The following is a 17746-nucleotide window of genomic DNA, read 5'->3' on the forward strand; positions in this document are numbered from 1 at the left end:
GTGGATGGAATAGTGAATAGTCGAAAAACTAGTGATTAAAAATGTCCACACACGACGTCAGAATGCAACATTCTCATAAACACGACGATCTACTCTGCATTCGATCGGTTTAAAGAACCGACACGTAATACTCGATGACGTAATGACATAACAAGCGAGTTATGCAACTTCACAGCCATTTCCTCCGACACTTTCAATTACAGGTAGTTCTCACTTTACGAATTTTCCGGGTCGGAATTTTTCCTTTAAATTGCACGGGGGGGAATCAGGCGGTATGTAATGACGTAATGATCGATGAAACCGAACCTCCCGCTTTACGAATTCCCGATTTTCATCGTTCGCCGGGAGCCAATTAATTCGTAAAAGCGGGAAATTCTACCTGCATTTTTTTCTCGCGTGTGTTCCAAATAATCGCTGTTTGGTCGTAACGCCAGAAGCGTACCATGCGTCGAATCGCTGCCTTGATTTTACAGATCACCGAGAATGATTTTGCAAAAACACCGGGCACACACACACACACACCAAGAATACAGTGTATAATAACAGGTGGATCTGTTGGAAACGGACGCGAGGCCACATTTCATTTGTAATCTTCGTGTCTCATCGGGATAACATTTCTGGGTTGCGATTCGATTTTCTGTCCGAGTAATTCGGATGTAAAGAGCATTCTTCTCTTTCCAGGATTAAGCTGGTTGAGCAACGGTCCCGTGACAGGCTGGGTAATTCCGTTCGAGAAGAAATTGGGAGGCATGGAAATGAATCAGATATATACCGTACGTCGAATCGAGTCGGATCAACCGGTCGGATCCAGAGACCAGTTCCATTGAAAAGTCGCGAATACTTCGGAAACAGACGAAAAAACGATTCGATTCGAAAGCATTCCGGTGGAACGAAACAGCAGTTCAAGTACTGCTGGAACGAAGCTGGCCTGCTTAAGATAATTTTTAATTTATAATTCTCCATTTCCGCGATATTGTCCCGCCGTTTCTCTACTTCGTTCTCCTGCGAAACCTTGTTCCCGTGAGAGTACTATCAAAAATTTATTCGACAATTTTCTACGGCTACTTGCAACTGTGCTTTCGGGGAATTCTGTGTTAGGAAAAGGCTTCCAACACGTTGTCTTAGAGAAACGAGTAAAACTCGTCCTATATAGATCACATTTAATCTAAATATATTTCGGGATTTTAAATTTTGAAATTTTATTCTACTTAACAATATTGAGACGGTATGTATTTCAATTAATTCAATTACAAAGTAATTGATCATGCTACCTTAGTACAGGTCAGGTATACTGCAGCCATTTAATAACTCTTTGGACAGACAAACCTAAAATTTCAATCTACAGGGGATGTTTTCGGTAAACAGGTGAAGGTATTAATTTTGCCGAGTTCCTTAAACTGATATAATAATCGTTACATTAAAAAGTTTTTGTCTTTAATTAATTATATAATTTTTTTGATAGAAATTCCCAAATTGGCTGTAGCAATATGTTCGATTATTGGATACATTTTGCATCCATGGATATTTTTACGGTTATTAAAATAACGTGTATTTTACAGTCATAAATTCTCAAATGTAATTAGATTGCATTGAAATTGGATCACATTCTACCAAAACTGAAAAGCAACACGAGTGAGAACTCGTACCATAGATTTACAGTCCAAACATGATAACCGCAAACCTGACTTATGGTTGCTCAACTGTTACGGATTGTTTCATCTATTTAGTTGTTCAATGTTTGCACGTAATTTAGGTTTACTATTTTTCCAAAGTATGTTTTAATTAATATCCTTAACAATGACACAGTATACAGAACAGCATAGCGTCCACTGTTCCCACAGCAGAAATTAAACAATCAAATGTAGTACGTGTATTTCGTATAAAAAAATCTTAAAGCGAGAGTTTAATAAGTTGCTGCGAAGAATTCAGTTGTTAGGTGTTTCGACGACGCTGAAACAGCGCAGTTAAACAATACCGAAGCACTCGCTTAAAAAGCTGCTGGTTTCGAACCAGTAATTACGTAATCAGGTCGGACTACTTTTTTGTTGACTTGCTTGAAGAACAATCTCAACAAGCCTCTGAAGTTACATTCACTTCAGCGATCAATGATTCCGCAAAGTTGCTTCGCAGTTAAGCATTAACGAGGAAGAATGTTGGGATGAAAATTTACACAATTCAGTCGTACAATCTTGTTTCAGGACTGTTATACAGCCTTGGCCAAAAGTATCAGGCATCCTATAAAATACGAATTATTTAAAAATACTTTTGTATTAGGGGGAAATGTGAAAACAATTATTTTTTTATTTATTTTGCCAATATTTTAATTTCTTTCTGACTTTTACCCTGTTTTTAAACTCGGTTCACTCTTATTCGAGGCAAACTCCCTAATTGTCAAAATATTAATAGCAAAAGAAAAGGCAAGCTGATCGGAACTGTTCGCGAGCGGAACGCAAGCAGAGTTGCAGAGTTGAGCTTGCGAACAGGTCCTTCGATGTACCACCTCCTGAGAGAAAAATGCTCGCTGCTCCCAAAAGTTATGTCTGCTCGTCTGAACGGTTCGCGAACACCATTGTGAACCAGACATGCGTATGATTTTTAACTAAATTTAATGATTTTTTTAACTAAAGGACCGTAAATGAGTAAACCAATTAAACAAAAGAAATTATACTTCACTAACGACCGAGTGGTTGCTACAATCATGGCTCATACTCCGACATAAAATGCAGACTACGGATTGCTCAGCCGTTTTATATCCCACTCGAAACCTTGTCAACTGTCTTAAAATTCCTTTGAACTAGCCGACGAAGAATGACGAACAACAACGAGACAACACTTTTTCCGAATCTGTGAAACGTAGCAAACCTTCTTAACACGTTAAACGCCACGCCGGTCCCTAGGGAGCGACATCGGCTTTTGCTCAATCAAAGCTTTCAAAACACGAATATAACATTTTAATCGCGCATGGCCCACTTGACGGCCCAGTGCGGCGTGAACGGAACGGCAAGCAAAACAGGCTGGGCGTTTAACGTGTTAAACCGTGTTCCGTTTAAACGTTCGCATTATTAATTACAGAACGTCGAACCGAGCGCGCAGAGAAGCGAAGAAGTAACTATAAACGTACGGAGAAGTACACGGTCCGCGGAGAAAAGTTTAGCGGTGCGTTTGATGAATTTCCGGTGAAATTGTTCATTTCGAAGTTCGTCGAGTGGCGGGAACAATAAGTGACCTTACGTTTGCCGCAGCTGCAAGATATATTCGACGTATTACGAAAGAAACAACTCGAATTGACAATCGTAAGGTTGTATTGTCTCGACGGGACAATACGGGACGGTGTGGAAAGTGGCGCAAAGCCTAGGACGGCGGAGCTGCAGTTAAGAGAGAACGATACCTATAGATCGGGGAAGATTCGGGTTGTACCCCCAAGTTGGAGAAAATCGAAAATTCGCGTCGTACAACTTTAATCCAACCGTATTTCTCCGATCATTTCACAACCAGTTATCGTTCATTTCGATCATTGCTGGATCGTTCGAGCGGGGATAAAGTCAGAGATAGGTAAATGGCTCGGAAGGTGAGAATTTTTATAAAGAAAGAAATACTTCGATTGATTAATTATGCTCGGTATATGTATTTGAAGCTTTGTCATAAAGCTTCATAGGTGGAAAATCCTCCATTTAATATGCAGTTCTCTTTCGTACTTTCGATCGACAGATATTCGAAGCTGGTTCGGGAAGAGAGGAATTAGATCGCGAAAACATTCGGAGAATGGCCGTTTCCCTGAGAATTTTCGGGTCACCGTCACTTCCTCGTTCGATACCAGGCCTTTTTCGTAAAAACGGCGAATAGTTAGTCAAGGGTTTTAGCTTAGGTAACAATTCAAAGCTTAACCTTAATCCGATGGTTCCACGGCCCCGGTGAGCTTAGACTCGAGTTAGGGTTAAGAAGACTATATAAACCCACCATAAATCCGCTGTTAGGGCATTTAGAGCGTTTGTATGGGCCGGAGAGCGACCCTTGATCTTTCGATAGCGTCGTATTTCCCTAAGCGTCAACGTTTGCCTATCCTTGCGTACGAATCGTCTCATCTAACATGTGCCTATACTACTGGAACAGATGCTCGGTTTTATTAGTTGGTGAAATAGGAATTTTTCATTCATTTCAGTTAGTTATTCGTTATATTATATCCCAGTTAATTCTACAAACCCACTTAGCACCTTCTCCAACTTTTTCCTACATTAACCCTCGTACGACGAATGCAGGGTCATTTTGACTCGACGGCGATAATGTCAGATTACGTTTCGTACAGGAAATACACCTATTTTCCGTATCAAACGTAAATAAACAAGAAAAATAGAAAATATATATACCCAATACCTTCTTGAAACCCGTGTATAATAGAAATTTTGCCATGGGCCAAAATGACCCTGCATTCGTCTCCCGAGTTCGTCTAAAACCGTTCGCCTTCCGAGGGTTAACAGAGTTCCATACGTCCAACTGTTTCATCTACTTTCCAATTCATATTACCATACGACACATACTCCCGTAAAAAAAAAAATATATATATATACAGCAAATGAAGCGAACGCGACAAACAAGAGCAGAAAAGAAGTGGCGTATAATTGATTGATCTCTGAAAAACGCGTTGGACCGTAACTCTGTGGGAGAATTAAATCCGTTGCATAATTCGTGTGCAGCTGGCTAAAGCTAACATAATTGTGCTCAATCGGCCGATTAAATATGCTTAATCTGGGTTGTATCGATGCCGAGAAATCAGCGTGCCGCAAATTCCAATTAAATTCTTAAACGGACTGTGGCGTGCACCAGCGTTGCTTTTCTCGCCTTCATTTTCCTTGGTCTGTCGCTGCTACCACCGCGGCATTCCCGCAACGTTACTGCATCCTCGTAACTTAACGTTTACGTCATTTGCGGCAAATAAATAATATCTCGATGGTTGGTAGGTGGAAAGTAACGCAAAACCAGGTGGTGCAAAGTAATCCTGTTTAACGAACGGCTAGCGGTAACAGCATCTCGATTCTACGTCTCATCTATGGAAAACTTCCCTTTCTTCCCAGCAAACCGTCCACAGCTCCTCGATTTCGTTATTCCGGTTTCGTGAATACTGATACTATTTTCATTGCCGGATAGAGGCGGCGAGAAACGAAGGATTCTTTCTTCTCTTCTCTTCTCTTTTTTCCCATCCATTTGTCCCTTCGCTTCTCTGCATCGTCTTCCTCTCTCCTTTTTTCTTCTTCTTCTTCTTGTTTAAACGGCTTTAGCGTCAAATTCGTCTCGTAAAGGGGGCCGAAGAATCGACGGTGCAATTATAACGAGAAAGACGTCGTTAAGACGTCGCGGGTTTAGCGGAGACGCAGTAAAAACTTCTCGAGTATCGCTCGTTCAGAAGTTTATTAAGGTTACCGGGAACTCGGGTGGAAAAGTTGCTTCCCTCTGTAACCTGGCCGATGCAATGAAACAATATACAACCAGAAGCTGTTGTTGCCCAACCGAGCAACACGATTTTCACGTCGAACCTTTGAATCTTATTAGCGGGATCCGTAAAAAGGCGTCCCCCCGACACTCTTCCCGCTTGCACAGCCTGTTCCAATTCCTTTGAAAATCCGCTTCTGCCCGAAGCGCGAAAGCGGATGCCGCTGAAGGTGTTCGGCTCTTTTCAAAGGACAGAGAACATTCTCGTCCGCGGGAACGTCGTGAAATGAATAGAAAAAACTGTGGTAATGATGACACAGTCAGCCTATGCTGATTCCTTCTGCGTATGTGAATTGAAAATGTGCCGGGCTTCGTCTCCGAGGAAATCGGTTTTGTTTGATCATTTGCGAGATTGGCGATAGCTGAAGGAATTTCTTCCTTCTGTACTCTCGTTTTGTAAATTACTTATTAGGCAGTGATGCTAAATAAATATAGAATCGCTGTTTCGCTGTGAATCCATTTTTATGATTTCAACGTTGATAGTTAATGTCCGAGAAAATCGGTTTTATTTTATTATTTATGGGATTGGCGATTATACTCTCAGTTTGTCGTTTATTTGCTCGATAATAATGCTAAATAGAAATACGTATATACTCCAGAATCGCTTTCATCCTTGAGAATAACACGAGGTAACTCAATGAATTGTGCGGTAGTTAACGATAATTGGTGTTTTGTGGAAAATGCAGCGACGTTCTTAAAAGTACACTTATCAAATCAGACGTTGAAGCGGGATACGTATACGTGAGTCATGCACCATCTTATTCTACTTACTGAAATCCTGTATTATATAGATACATATCATATATCCCTTATCACAAATCCACCCCTATCCACTTACTTTACCATGCACGATCTTATCCTCACTCGCCTGTAAGCATCTTATTCTACGTGTCCAGCCATAAATCGATCTGTACTACATGCCCGCAGGTTTTGTCCCGGTTTATCTGATAAAACTGAGCTTCGTGTTTCTTATTAAGAAAGTACAGCATATCAAGGTAATTAACAATTCTCTCTCACGCACCGATAATAAATCACGATAAACGTACTTACGGTTGCACCGTTAATTCATTCTGTATATTTGTCAAACACTTGAAATAAATAATTGAAACAGAACTTAAGTCACCGTCTTTTAAATCGAACTTACAAAATTCAAGTCCTTTCTTATTTACGTGTCGTTTAATTGTTATGTCATCGTTCTTTAAAAGGCTTTCAACCCCTTTCTAATGGAAAGATCGTTCGGTGGTTCTGTGAGGGATTTTTCCGTATCATTGATTACCGACAATTGTAATTTCTCTGAAAGGGTCGCAACGTCGATTCCTCGGAGTGTCGTGAATTTATAGTGCTGTCAGGGGAGATCAATTACGGAGAATCCCTGCTGACGAGCTGCTTACCCCTGGGGACTGTAAGGGTAGCGCCATCTAATCCTTTTACAGAGTTCCACGTGGTCTCCGAGGAAACCTTCAAATCTTATAAAAAATGGAGAATACTTTTCACCCGTTTCTCAGAGACAAAGGGCGCAAAACAGTTTCACCGTAACACGTTAATTAAGATTAATACCGACTTCTATGCACGTGTCTTCATTCTCGAAATGTAGGAGTTTATCGAATGAACGAGATTAGACGATTGAAAATAATTTTTCTCCCTCTCTCCATTCCTTCGAAACGGTAAAGAAAGATTGCGGAAAGCTGGGTTCGAAGGCGTGCCAGGGTCATAAGTAGTTTCTGCGAAACAAGCAGAAGTTCAAGCTGTTAGCTGACCGTATGATTGGCGGAAGGAACTAGTTTCGTACTTTAAAAGAGTTTGCAGGACCTGGGTATCGCATGCTGTGCACGTCGTAACGATTGTTTTCACCGTAACGTGAAATTGTAAAATCGAACGGAAGCAGAACTGGCGCGAAGAGTGAACGATTCGATATCATTTCAAGTACAGTAACATCCTTATCTTCTCGCAGCTGTTAACCAGCTATCTGGAAATTACGCGTAGAATCTTCACCGTTCACCGTCAATTATCCGGCAGATTTATCAATGTAATACTTTGCAAAATTGACGAAATATGATAAGAATTTCACGCAACGTTGAAATAACTCTTGTGAAACTCTAGAAACTCAGACAACTCTGTAACACTCTTCTCTCCTTTGTGCATATACAGAACGAGTCGCCTAAGACTGGAAACAGAAATATTTTCCAAAGTGTTAATTATGTCAAAAAGAGCTTCAGACAAAAGTTGACTGATTTCGAGCGAGACGTTGTTCAATATAACTAACATTTTCATAAGTAGACGCGTAAAGGACCTATTACGAGAGTCAAATTTATTTTCTTATGGAATCATATATTTTTTTAATGCTATTTACACCGAGAAACCAGAGAGAAAATAAACTTGTCCTCATTCCCCTCTAATCTTGATTGATAAAAATGATTAGAAATACACAGAAGTGACTTTAGTGCTTGTGCAAACCGACGATCGAAGTTAACAGAGATCTACATCACTGAAATTTCAAGCGATGATATTTCGAGGATTTGCAACCATTATCTGCCCTATCATAATACGAGTAATTCTAGCATTGTGGTACCGGACTGGTTAACCAGTCCCTCTTATATAATTGTCGTAACGCATTTCGACTATTGAATTTCACGGGATCGAAGTATACACGCTTGGCATTACGCCCGAAACTCCGAGGTTGAACAATAAACAAGCTTGTACGTGTTGTTTGTACGTTGATATTAACGAGAAATTCACCTACCGAGTTCGCGAACATCATCTTTTACTATTCATAGTACTATTCATAGAAATAGGAAAAATAGAATTTAATAGAAATTTTAGGAATAAATGATAGACATAGATGTACATGTACTACCCTTCATTAGTTTAATCGCGCAATGCAAAATTGTGATGTAATTCAATTCGTTTCATTCAAGTCGAGGAAATTCCGATTTCGTTTATCAAATTCAAAGTTTCATAGAATATTTATCCCATAATGGACAGTATCTGTTTATATTCACATCTATTAAATGTTACATTTCTAAACAAAATAACGCAAAGGTATTGGTTATTTGCAACTTTCTCTGTGCAAATTATACTACACAAAATAAATTCTATTAAAGCGTACGGAAGCTTTCTTGACCGAGTGCACATCATAAAAATATAATACATCGTTTTATACGAAATTTGTCATAACACAGGACACAGTACATAACAGTAAGACACCCTATAACGCGGGGAATATAATTCAAATTAAGTTCTACCGACATCGCGTTTTGGGTCAAATTTAATTAATCCAAAATTCAAAATTTTTACGTTCTCCCTTTTTTTTTTTTATCGCCTTACATGAGGGCGTGGTAATTTTTCGATCGCGTTACACGAGATCCTACTGTCTAGAAACGACCATATCTCTCCGTTAGTCGACATTCGAGAAGAAAAAGAAACACTAACGTTTCCTCCTACGCTTAATCAAATACCGTCTTCATCAGCCTCATAAATAATTTCCCGTAAGCGGCGGTACCACGTTGCACATTATTTCTATCGCAGCTCCATTATCGACAATCGACCGGTTTCACGGTTCGCCATCATTTCCGGCTCGAGCATGCAGAACCGTTGCAATTCGCTAGTCCGGTCGATTTTATTTCCCCCCCTTTCTCTCTATATATATCTCATATTTCTCGACGACGGGTAAAACGTTAACGAGATTCCACGCGTATCCCTCTCTTTTAACTTCATTTACAGTGTTGTGCAAATGGCGAGAGGAGCCTCCATATTCATACGAGTATCGCGGGGCAAGCGAGATCAGACGCGAACGATCGTGTGTGCGAAGCGCGAGAAAGAGAGAAATAGAGCCTCGATTTATCAGATCGTTCGGTCGAGCAGAAGTGTCCGGCTGAAAAACCGTCTGAAGCAATTTAACGCGCTATATCCATTATCGTTATTATGGACGAGGATCGCGTGACCGTGTTTTCCCGTGGATCCAACGAGAGACTTCGACGGAGGGAAAATAAAACAACATTCGTTCGGGAAACGCGGTGGATTTTCTTTCTTTTCTCTCTCCCTCTCGTTTGTTCGTAGCTGCGTTTTGCACCACGCGGAATATCTCGGGGATCGTCGTCGAGCCGGCAATGAGATATCGCTGTTAGTTACGTATCAACGTAATGTCCCAGGCGGGGAAATAAAACGAGACGCCGACACTGGGAGATATGTAGCGAACGTCGCGATACGTTTCCGGGATAAAGTGACGGCGTAATGGATTCGCTAACGCGACCGCCAGTTCAGATGTATGTAAATGGGATTCGTCGCCTCTTTGATGAAGGCTTCCTTCTTCGCGTGACAAACGAGGGAACGATGATTCCTTCTTTGCCGGTAGGAATATACTTAAATCGTACTTGCAAGTTTTCCCTACTTGCTTCGCCTCTTCTTCAAAAAAATGGGACGAGATTTTGTTTGTGGGAATTTGCAATGCGTTTGAACGTCACGCTAATGGGAATCGTAAAACTGTGCTTTATGAATGTAATATGTGGGAATTTTTCAAATTAACACTTCGCGTGTTAGTAATGTTTGTCATAAATATCAATCTTACGCCTTTTATTTAACTCATTTTGTAAATGATTCTTATTGCGATACACTTGGTATTCTTAAATTAATAACGTTTACACTCCCTACTTTTAAACGAAACTAATGTTCACTTCCTATTTGTAAATAAAATTTTATGTATACAAACATATTTACACTCCCCGTCCCTAACATTTTTCAATCAAATGTATCATTTTATTTCTCATATTGAAAGCACACAGCATCTGCTTAACGTACAAAAAATGTTTTCTTACCGTTGAAATACATGGAGTTTGCTTCTAGAAAGTGATTTTCGAATGCAGTCAAATTTCTATTACTGTAAAATCTGCAGTTTTTTTCAATATTCCGTCATTTATAATCTTTCGTATACTCGATCTCTGATTTTTGTTTGAAATTGACTGTTCCAGATTACTCGTTAACTTAGCAGAGCAAAATTGACAGAAAAGTTGTTTGAAAAGTTATCATGTACAACGGCTTTGCAAAGTTTGACAATATTTCCCAAAGATCCGATCAGATATTTAACAGTGTTACCGTTTGAACGCATAGAAAATTCACTTGACACCGAATCGCCGATACAACGGTTAAACGACAAATTTTTATCGGATAATTCCGTATTGTGCTTGAACCAGGAATAGCGCTTGTAATTATGAATGTCACTCTAGCGAAGAAAAACAAGGGAGACTGTTTCGTTTGCGCTTCTGGCCAATTTAACTTTCGATGAACTGCAACTCGGTCGACACACGTCGAGATCACTGTACAGGCAATCAATAATAGGGGCCGGTGGATGTTAGCGGTTTCGAACCGCTGAAAAATCTATAGATCAACCCGCGTTATACGGATAGACTGACGAGAGGGAGATGAGAAGTTTCAAGATGTATAATTTGTGTCGCGTGGCAAATTTGTCATACACTTCTACGAATCGACAGATGCAGAAAATTCACGAGGTGCGTTTCTTTACAATTAATATACATTTTATTCAAATCAAATTTTGGTACAACAGAGAAACTTCTTCTTATCTTAATTATTCTCTAAGGGAAACATTTCTTTTCCATATATAGGGCAGGCTGTAGGATACAGGCTATCTATTTATCTTCTCTAGGTATGGTCGTATCGATCGTTGAAGTTACCTTCTGGAGAGTGACATAATTAATGTCTAACTCTGTTGAGCACAACGATTTATGGCACGGACGTGGGAAAGAGGCTGTTTTTGAGATTAGGATTTTGGTTACTGTTAGCATGAGTGTCGAGTAAAAAGTATCCTGGCGAGAGAAAGTTCGGTTTACAACTCCAGAGTTAGAAATTCATTTCTCTCGTCCTCAATAGCCAAGTGCCTTGCCATAAAAAAGGGCCTTCCAAAGGGTCGACATAGAAATTCGCAACGGTCAAGAGTCCGGCGAAGTCGAACCTGGCGGAAGTCAGGACATCGCCACCCCCGCTCCAATGTAACGCGCGTTGAGGGCGCAGGAGAAGGGTGTTGCGATGTCGCTGAAGCATGCTGATTGGGTTTTAGGAATCTTCCCAAATTGCCCAATCAGCGTGCAGTTAGAGGAAGGAAGGAGCACCACGGAAGAAGCGCCGTTTCCTTCGGAAAGGAGTGAAGACAGAACACCAGAAAACTCCGAGGAAGCAAGAGTAAAGGCATCTTCAACCAGTGACAGACACTGACCGAAATAAGCAACAGTTCCCAACTTAGGAGTTGGGCGGTCCTTCGAGAACACATCAGACGGCACTACGAAGGGTGCAATAAACCGGGACGGAATTGTAAGGAGTACAATATACGTCCCCAACAAACTCGATGACTTGAGAATTTAGGACAACGTAGTAGAACGTGTTTTATAATAATGCATACACTACTGGCCAAATGTATATAATCACTGTGCACTGTAAGTTGCACAAAGTTTCCAGAAAAATTTTTTACTACTCAAATCAATCGAAGTGAGGTGAAGCGCTATTGATCTCCAGAACGTCGATTTCAAATCTATGGAGAATTAGTAGCAGATTCAATATTCATGTAAATTGGCAGGTGACCTAAAATTTTTCAAATTTTTGGTCGGTAGTGTATATTGCAATGATCGCATATTGTAGGATTTGTCTTGGCAATGAGATGAGATCTTGTTTGCTGACAAGACCCAATGGATGGGTCATTCAAAATGATGGCAAAAAAGATTGAGTACGTGGGTCACCATATTTTCAGATTACATACTGAAAAATTAAGTAACAATGATAATACACACTTCGGTCGTAAGAATATTGTCCCTTTCGAGTCAATCTTGAGAAGTGAATGCCTACTTTGCAAGAGCTGTCTGCTCTTAAAAAATACATCGAATGCAGAATCAAGAGGCGATATCTTCCATAAAATTAATTCTTAAGAAGAGTAAACAAGTGGACATTCACAATTATCCTCTTTATTCGTTTCAAACATTGTAAAAACTAGTTGATACGTACTCTTCGCCTATTTCCATCACAAATCTGCGGCAAAATATCGAACAGTCTTTTCATCCCAGCACATTCCATGCACCCCTTGATATTAACTATCTCGTTGGAATTTTACAGGTTCAAGCGTCCGCGGGACGCGTCGTGAATCCCCCACAGGGTTTTTCTTCATTCTTTTTTTTCAGCGAAAAATTCCGTTCTCGCCGTGGGTTATTTCGCGGCTCGCCACTGGAGCTATTCGAAGGAGCCGATAAAGGTCGCTCGACGAGTCCGCGGGGTTTCCTTGTAAAATACCGAACATCGCGGAGAATCACGTGTTTACACGAATTTATCCACGACCGTGCAGCGAATTCTGCCGCGTTTTATATTTAACCGCGCTATCGTGACTGCTAAATGCAAAATCCTGCCACAATGTTTTATCAGACATTCCCGGCACGTTCCACTGTAGCCTAGACCGCCTGAATTTCCATTGATTCTGCAGCTAAGTCTGGGTTACACGGCTTTCCACCAGCGTGCGGCATTTTTCTTTTTCTATTTATCTCCATCCTCGACGACGTTCGAACCTGTCGGCCCGCGTGACATTAATAATTAATGGGGGGCCGGTTCGTTATGGGGAATGTGTACGCGCGATTGGCGTGATCGGTTCCGTGAGAAAGGGCAATATTTAACCCCCGGGCGATGAGAAAAAAAGGAACGGTAATACGAATGCAACGCGAGTTAACGGTTTTTCAGGCGACGTTTCAGTTGCAAGCACGTAAGTACGATACACACGGAACGGCCGTGTTTCTAATAGAATCTCTCGTACCCGGCTTGGAAATGCTCCAGCGTCCCTCTGGAATGTTTCCAGTTGGTTTCATTCATTTGTCAATTACATCCACCGCCTTCCAAAGCCAGATAAGCTCCGTTAATGACCACGGGTTTCGTTACCTTGTTACGTGTTGCGAGTTATTACCGTCCGCTATGAATGATTAGCGAGGAGCTTCTGTGAATTAACTGCGAAGTGTGTAAATGTGCATTTTTTTGGTAACTAAGTGTGCTAGAGTTTGCTTGTCCCTGTTTTATTTCCACGAAAGGTGACAGTTTCTGAATGAACTTTGAAGTGATTAATGAAAATGAGAATAAAACGGAATATGCGTCGACTTATGCTTGTGTTATATCTTGATTATAATTTGTGCTGCGAGTGTGACTTGTTGTTTCAAGACGTGGAATTAATTATCGAGTTTTCCGAGTTTTTCGTAATCGAGAAAAGATTACTTCCTACCTGATTGTACTTGGAAATTTGGAAAATTCAAACAAGAAACGGAAGTTCATTAAGGCGAAAATTTATGTTCACCCGCAATTATTACTTTCTAACAACCCTTGCGCCTTCTTCTCAACGAAGTTCTCCAACGATCAATCACAGATATTCATGTAACATCGCTGGTTGACACTAACAGTGACATAACCCAAAAAACGTAAATTTTACAGGAAAGACAGTCTAAAATTTGCATTTGATTAATAGTCGAATACCAGTATGAAACTAACGAAGTTAGAAATGTACCATTTCAGACGAAAAATCCTGTATCGATGAAATCTACCTGTGCAAAAAGATCAAAATTGACATTTCCCGAGTTACTCTACTAACGAGATTCTGAATCGTTCAGATCGACCTACAGGCAAACTTTTCAAGAAAATCAAAACGAAACTTCTCCGAACGACACGTTCCAAAAAAAAAAAAAAAAAGGATCCCTCACGTTCCAATATAATCGAAATCCCCGCTGGACTAATTTTCCGAAAAGAGCCCCGCGGTCGTTCCACGTTATTTAGAACAACAGCCTTCCCTTTACGTGTCGACCGGCTCATGGTCAGAACGTAGAAAATGTCGGAACGAACGAACGAGAGGGGCCGGACTGTGTGCGGAGAGAGAAATCTCACGCACGGACCACAAAAACTATCCTTTGCATTTCTCGTCGCGATTCGATTCAAGCACGGACAAACGTTCGATTCCGTTCGCATGGACTTGTCCAAGGAGATTGGATCGCATTGAAGCGGGGACCTTGGAATTGAAGGGTCGTCCCCGCCCTTCCCTAGACGCGATGAAGAAGTGACTGGAGGGTATATAAAATGGTGTACCGAATCACTTACCTGGTATTGGATTGCCGCACAGCCCTTTCCGGTCATTCGATGAACCAAACACGACCAACAGGGAGACGAAACCAAGTAAATTATTGACCGGGGACTCGAACGGATCTCTCCTCCTTTTCGCGGCTTGAATACCCGAACAGCGTGCTCGAATTTGATCGAGCTAGCGAGAGAGAACGAAACAGCCCTCGTAACTCCTCTTTTTATTTCTTCTTTAGAACCACAGATAGAAGGAGAGAGAGAGAGAGAGAGGGAGAGACGTACTCTATTCGAAGTATGGATACATTGTAAATCCATGAGTATATGTATTATGCATTCAGCGGGGACATTGATGAACGACGTCTCTTGTTTCACGACATTCGTCGTTTGGATCTCGGTTTCGCGTCGGAACTGTCGAATGATCAATAGTCGAAAACGCATCGTGAACGTTCAATGGACAATGCATGTATACAGTTGATAAACGTGAAATTTTCCAGCCACGGTTTCGTTTTATTAACGATCCTTTCAATCGTTGGCCTCTTCGATCAGCTTTTTCACATTTTCGTGTTTCGTCCCATTAATCTCATTTGCGTTATACTGTTCCAAGATTGCGATAGAACGACTGTTACTGGGAATACTGGATTTTGAACGGTATCATTACCCTTTTGGCTGGTATCAATGTATTATAGCAGTGATAGGATTTCTGTGCGTGTTCAAATACACGAGCTAAAGCGATAAAGATGCGAAAGAATAGAGTTCCGGACTGATTGTGAGTATACTTGAGAATATCGTGTGAACGAAGGGTGTGTAGCCATTCAAGGATTTTGGTGGACGTAACTGAACGTATCCGAGGAATGTCGGCGCAGAATGAGAGGAAAATTGTGATAGAGAGAGAATCTGCGAAGATGAGTCTTGGTCAGAGAAGAGAAATATAAAAGAATCAGTGCGGTAGAAAGTGTCACAGTGTAGTTAATGAGAGTCAGATTGGAAAAGTCAGCGTGATAGAGCAGTTTAGAGAACAGAGCAGAGTGTCACAGTGCAGTTAATGAAAATCACTGTGCTTTGAGAGACAATAGCACAGACTTGCGTGGAATTCTATTAACTTCAGCTGTGCAATTTTATTTCAACTCTTTGCAGTCGTCTTTTTCCTGTGCATGGTAGTCGTATTGGTCGAAATTATTTTTTGGTAGCGCGCGTTCAGGCAATTATTGCTTAGAAAATGTATAAATTTTATTCAAACGAGTTTGTTTAAACTGCGCGCATATTCTTTCCCCTCCCTTTCTGCATACAAAGACTCTACAGAGCGTTTAGAAGGTATTATGGAAACGCCTTGCCGGGAATTCGACCGCAAAGAGTTAAATTACACCTACCCAATCTTTATCGCGGAAATCACGAAGCCCTACGTCAAAGACGAGTAACCTACTGAGAGCAATCATTCTCTCTGTCAATACTATCGATGATTTTCATATTGGAACTCAGAAAACGTCAAGTTTCTCCCGACGAATGTTAACTTCATTTCAATCGCGACTGAGATTCTACGTTATCAAATCTGAACCTCTGAGCAAGTATCATCGGTGAGAAACGACAACAGTTGAACTGGAGGCAATAAAATTCCCCATATTGGATCGCTGCGAAGCGCGATTACTTTCGAACAAAGCGGATGCAAATACAATTTAGTTGTGGTTCGTTCACAAAAGATCAACAAAAATCGCTGGAAGACGAACGTGGGAGAAAATTAGGACAGTTACAAACGGACGAAAAGGGAATTAGTTGGAAAAGAAAGTTAACTCGTCAGCAAAATTAGCGATATTAATTTTCCTCGTCTGACTCGATTCTGAATGATAAGTAGATCTATAAATGAGAGGCTGGACGAGTCGCATAAGAGATTCAGCCCGAATGATGCGCTTTGCATTCTTTCACCGTTTAATTTAATCACGGATAGAAAGTCTATATTCTCTCGGTTGCGGTATTCCCCCGGTGGAATTGAATTTTATTCAGCTCATTCTTCATGCTAATCAACGGCCATGACCTGCTCCTTGATACTCGATATTCTGTTGCTGCCAGCCCAACCACAGCCTTACCCAGTGAGCTTTTTTACTTTACGAATACAATCAATTTCTATTTGCGACGATCAACAGCGGATGAACTAATTTTAGCAACGATGAGACGGAGGGCTGATTCGATGCAACGAAGGTTTCTAATTAACGCGTTATTACCGATCTTAACACTCTGAGAATCAGTTCTTACAAATTTTGTAAGAAAAACTTACGTTTGAATTCAGCAATCTTTTATTAAATCTCGCTATTTTCAAAATAAATGAATCTTTGAAGATAGTGGAAGGCAGGTTTCTGTGATTATGACAAAGAGAAGAATAACACTCGATTTAAATTATCACTCTAAGCGCCGGACCCGCTTTAAGGCGTAATATGTGGAGTAGCAAGTGGCTGAATATTTATATCATTCCAAATCGTCGCTGTGCCCGTAATAAGCACAGTGTAAAATTTTTGAATCGAAATTTTCTGTTTTATAAGAGTTGTTTTATTCTATTTTGTAAAAGTGCATTTAAGTGTTATTAGACCTATTACAAATCTACACAGAGGAAACTAAATTCATACGTAAGAAAAATTTGCTTTTCAAACGAACCGTCTATCTCGATAACGAAGTGGCACGCGGTTGAGTGACTTTTAATATAACCAGATGACTTTTAGCAGCGCGGATTATCATGGATGATGTCGAGGGAATTTCATCGAGGAACGTGAAACGCCTTCTCGTGAATTTAATATCGGGAACCAGGATTTTTGTTGCTTGCTTTCCACTATGTGAGCAAAGAGCAGACGGAAATATGGGAAAAATGTCAATTACATTGACGGTTTTCGTTGGAACGCACGCGTGTTCCTTCTTCAGGCTAGCACAATGAGGGGACCCGTTTGTTTTCATTTTTTCCACGGTCCATATACATTCTGCTGCACCAGTGAAACGAAATCAAAGCAATGATGAGCTTAATAAAAGACACGCGAAATTTTTCTTTTTTTCTCTAATGTAACGTGACAATAAAAGCTTTCAGCGAATTCCAACTTGTTGAAAAAGATATTTCCTGTTTACGCTCGTACGAGATGTTTTATTTATTTCAACTCGTCGAATATATCTGTCAGAATTTGATCGTTTCACGTTC

At 40.6% G+C, this 17746-nt stretch overlaps 1 protein-coding gene across 1 annotated transcript in view; it reads right to left on the reverse strand.

Moving 5' to 3' along the window:
* The window catches only part of LOC108573385 (alkaline phosphatase-like), a 136382-nt gene that overhangs the window by 80180 nt on the left and 38456 nt on the right, over positions 1 to 17746 (reverse strand). The gene's annotated exons all lie outside the window — the stretch shown is intronic.

Source organism: Habropoda laboriosa, unplaced genomic scaffold (genome assembly GCF_001263275.1).
Source record: "Habropoda laboriosa isolate 0110345459 unplaced genomic scaffold, ASM126327v1 scaffold92, whole genome shotgun sequence".
Taxonomy (NCBI): domain Eukaryota; kingdom Metazoa; phylum Arthropoda; class Insecta; order Hymenoptera; family Apidae; genus Habropoda; species Habropoda laboriosa.